The sequence below is a fragment of the Prosopis cineraria genome, unplaced genomic scaffold (genome assembly GCF_029017545.1).
Source record: "Prosopis cineraria cultivar Desert tree isolate PC_DT_omini unplaced genomic scaffold, ASM2901754v1 PC8, whole genome shotgun sequence".
NCBI classification, from domain to species: Eukaryota; Viridiplantae; Streptophyta; class Magnoliopsida; order Fabales; family Fabaceae; genus Prosopis; species Prosopis cineraria.
The window spans coordinates 1486681-1491855 of record NW_026555339.1 but is presented as its reverse complement, the minus strand read 5'-3'; positions in this window follow the sequence as shown (position 1 = coordinate 1491855).

The window sequence follows — 5175 nt, the reverse complement described above, 5'->3', positions numbered from 1 at the left end:
TTTTATAATTTGAGATGGAGGGAGTAACATTTTGTCATGATTAGCAAATTTAATTTTTTAAAAAATAATCTTTCATCCTTCAACTTTTAACTTTTTTATAACTCAATCACTTAAGTATGATTTGTTGTAACTCATTCCTTCAACCTTTAACTCACTTATAATTGTATTCTCATTTTTAATTTTTTTTAAAACTATCTTTATCTAATAAGAGGGATAAAAAATGTTTATATCTTGATTTAAAATATCCTCATCTTACCCTTTAATGTGGGATTTAAATTAATATGAAAAATATAATTAACAAAAGTGAAGAAACTGAATTACAAATGAGTTAAGAATTAAAAGACTAAGTCACAATAATTATAATTAAAAATTTAAGTTATAAATAAATTAAAAATTAAGAGATTAAAAGATTAATTTTGGTTTCTAAGGACATAAAGCCATCGTGCACAGAAATTATGAAAAACAATCCGGCTAGCTATATAAACAATAGATTGACCCACTCGCTCGGAGACATTGGCACATACAAGGTATTAATTGTGCTATGGGAGTGGTGTTTGAGGAAACACGGAGATACACTCTCTCTTATGTTGTCTCGGCGGGGGAGGAGGGAAGGGGCAAAATTAAATTTGGAAAATATAATTGTGGTATCAAGCTACAAAAATTGTGCACGAGGATGAGTACCAGAAAGGCAAGCGAATCATTTAATTAACCAGCAAAACAATTGCAGTAACGTATATGACTTTTTTGCAATGCGAAGGGTGCACTAATGAACTCTGTTCTGGGTTGATCCAAAAGTCATAAGAAGGACCCCTTTCATCTCTCAGGCCTCAGCCATTGCCAAATGCAATCTCGATTTCGCTGTCAATTGTCAAATCAAGTTTGATCATATCATGCATTCCTTAAACAATTCAAAGGCCTCTTCCGATTTTCGCTCTTTCCTAAACAATAAAGTCAGAATAGGCATTTGATGGCACCCTGTTGCAGGCATTCTGTTCTGAGTATGAAACCAAGCGAATTTCAAGTTTTGCGGCACCGGGAAAGTAAGATTTCTTATCAGATCCTCCGTCTTCTATCCTACACATTGTTGCCTTAAATACTCCAAGGTGAACTTCCAACATACCAGAGTTTGTTTCTCCGAATAAAGAAGGTGAGTGTTGCATGATGGCCCTATGGAAAATTAGGTTTTTCACTTTCTTCTTACAATTTGACTGAAATAGGAATTGGTGAAATGTGGGGGGGGGGGGTGAAGCGAAACCCCCAATTTGTATATACGTTAAGGAGATAGAAAGACCCTTTTGATTTGCCTTTTCGTTGGCGATGCCACGAAGTGCCATTTTTAACTGGGGATATCATTGGACCTGCTTTTATTCATCTGTTTAACGGAATCGTGATCGAGGATATGCTATGATAGTTGCACACCATTTGTTTGACATTTTTACTTCAGGCTCCAGCCTTTTAGGATCGAAAGGAACCTTCAGAACCGCCAGACCAGTCATTGAGGCAATCCATTGACGTGTAGTTTGATAAACAAAGGGCGAAATGCGCTCACCTGCGCACCGTCACGAATCCAAAACTCAAAAGGAGTGACACTTCAACCAATCGTGCAGATCCTTTTCCAGTTGACCCTCCGTGTCACGAGGCTTTTAATTTCAAGGTAAGCTTCCGAACGGTGGTTGTCTCCTGTGACACGGAAAAAAAAGCAACATATTGCATTAAAATAGGAATAATAAATATTGAGCATGCGCCGCATAACAGACTGTAAATCCAAGTCTTTGAATCAAATGCCGTGTGAAACATATATAGGTTCAACGTGAGCTTGCAACACGTACAGACATACCTATTCGGTATAACTATCTTTCTTGTTCTGTTCTTTTAATTCCCAGAGGTGAGTCGGACTATAAAGTCAAATTCTAACAGTACTCCCTCCACATTTTCAAAAGCAGGCTTCTTTCTTTGCGAGCGAGAGCCACAAATCTTCCAATATCTTATTCCAAAGAAAAAGAAGGTAGAATTGCCGAAGTCAAATCGGCTCGCAGCTTTTCAAGGCCCACGTGGAAAAGGTCTCACCGACCCCTTCCGGGCGTTTCTCTATATAAACCACTAGCTAATTGCTCGTTGCATTCAACGCAAGAATCCGATTTACAGATATACTGACTACCTTTACAGGAGGGAAAACGAATCGAAGGTTCAGAGTCCGAGAGAAAATTTTGTACACAGAGATGCCAATGGCGAGGAGTCTCTGCGGTATGCTGTGTGTCAGTATCATCATGATATTGGTGTCATCGCATGTCAGCCATGTGCATTGCCGAGTTCTTCGATCGGAGACGTTAAGCACGGAAGGATCTCATGATTGCAGTGATCTGAGAGAATCAGAGACGCCTCTGGGAATGGCGTCCTTTGCTGTTTCTTCCAAAACCTCCAGCACTTCGGTACGAAGCTTGGCTTTCTTGCTAGCTTCTGGACCAAGTAGAAAGGGTCCTGGCCATTAGCTATATCACCACCAATTGAATTTCGTCCTTTACGTCAATGGTTTGATGTAACCTACATGTATTGTTCTTCGTTTTCTTCAGTTTTCATGGCACAGTTATGGTTAGGTTACAGTAGACAGACATTGAGCCTCTCCCTCCGTGATGGGTTCTGATACGTGAAGTTTGTAAATCCGCACTGTAGAAACGATGACAGCCTCTTGAATACAATTTATTTAATTTGCAAATATCTGTGTTGGAAGCTATGGATTGTTGCGTGTTCTGCGTAATGAATAGATTGGCGACAAAATGAGGAAGTTTCCCGCAGCTGCTAAGCACTGTACTTGTATTATATACTTTCTCCAGTACTATTTCTAAATTATTTTTATCAACCTTATCAATATTAATAAAACAAAAAATATAAAAAATAAAAATTAATAAAATTCTAAATATATCCCTCTAAAAGTAAATAAATTATATAATATTATTTTTTTATATGTCTTTTTTATTGTTTAAGGATAGTTTAGATATTTTATTTAAAATAAAATATTAGTATTAATTTAATGACTTATAAATTAAACTACTTCACTTCTTTAAAAAGTGATCAATAAAGTGGATTGGAGGATGTAAGAATCAATGTTAAGCAGTGTGGACTCGGAAGAGATGGAGGGTGGTGAATAAATTTGGGACGCTACCAAACCCTGTGCTTTGAAGTCAAGGACAAGATCACGTTGCGAGAGATGTTGACATTCCCCTGCCTGATAACGTTGACCCTTCGTGTAGCACCATTCAGGACATTATTCTCTGGTTTTTCCTTTAGCAGGGTAATATAATTGCAGTTATACTGCTAAAAGCTTCCATTCTTAATTACATAGCGGGAAAGCAGCAGTAATTAGAAAGTAATTTACATGTTATTGTTTCTAATTTATATATGAAACATCCATGTTCCTTGTCTAATGATGAATTTACTTTTTCTTTTTAAATTTCCCAGTTTGGATGATCTCGTAATTGAATAATGATTGTTATTGGATTCGTTTTAAAAAGTCATCAAATTAGTTTATCTCCTTGTCTGTGCGGTAATTTGACTTGGTTTTGCTACCACACATGTTGCATGTAAATAATTAGCAAAATGATCATAAATTATCAGAAGTCATTTATCGTTTTTAGATTATCTATTTTATTGTTTAGCTTTTTGAAACACCAATATGTATATAATTTGAAATACATATTCTCAGGGAGAAAAAAAAAAGCTTGGGAAGGAAATAAAATGTGAAAAGGAAAATTAAAGGATACGAGTTATAGAGGCAGAGGAAGGTATTGGAATGCATAAGTGAAATTGTAGAGAAAAGGCAGGAATGCAGGACCAGGGAGGCCCTCCAAAAACTTGATCAGTGAAGGACGCAGACTCAAAGTTCAACTACCTTCACCTATCTCTATTGTGCAAACCATGCTCCACTTTCTGAAATACCACTCTCTTAAGAAAGGTGCTTTCTCTTAAGAATTATGATGGACCTGCCATCAGAGACTTCACCTCCTCTACACTACCCACGACGTCTACTTATATCTGAATCCGGGCAGTCCACTTCAGAAATTATTACAAGGTTTCGATAATTTTTAAATATGCAACTTAATCTCCCCCCCCCCCCACACAAAAAAAAAAAAAAATACAAACAGCGTCTTGATTCGGGTTCGCAATATGAAAAGGCCGAATCACGAGCATAATAAAAAATATCTACAAAACATATTTTTGAATTATCTCTTAATAAGTAAAGTTAATAATATAGGGCTTAATTCACTAACCTACAAAAAAAGAAGTGAGTTAGGTTGGAAAAAATGGATTCATTTCAATACCTGCACCATATAATTTGAACTCACAACATGCAAGTTAGCCCACATTTTTAACTTTTTAATCCTACTCAAGAACAATTTACTTTTCCACATACCTTGAGCTTAGGAAGGAATTTTTATTCCAAAAAAGCATATATATGTATGGTGGTAAAAAATCTGATAATAAGTTGACAGAATTTATTGTGTCATCTTTGGTTATATACCCTAAATCCAATATCTACCTTGGTCATCATTATTTTTCTCCTTTTAATCGTATAATTCAATAGAAAATTTATCTTCCTTCCCCCATTTTTTTTTTGTTTTTGTGATAATTTGGACATTTCATCGTTAAGTGCTATGGAACTTATTGTGTTATAGTCGAAATCAGAGAAATTGTGCACACTCTCATAATGAATGAGGTGTTGAGTAGATTCTAATCATTATAATAACAAGTTAGTTACAACAAAAATGAACACATAAGCACAACACAGCCTATGCAAAACAAACGAAAAGAATATACAAACAATAATGAATTAAAGAATATAAATTAGAAAATACTAATGGCCTGACTAGTGGGTTTTCGCTTGGTCTTGTGTTCCTTGGTTCTGCATTGACTGGGCTGATGATAATTATCTTTAACATTCCCCCTCAAACGTGAGCCTCTGAAACAGAGACCACATTTGTCTCTAAGATAGATAAATTGAGCAGATGAAAGTGGCTTAGTTAATAGATCAACTAACTAATCAATAGAAGTAACATATCGAATAGCAAGTTGTTTGCCTAACACCAGATCACGAACAAAGTGCAAGTCAATTTTTATGTGTTTAGTTCGGGAATGCATGACAGGATTTGAAGCCAAGGTAGTAGCACTAATACTGTCACA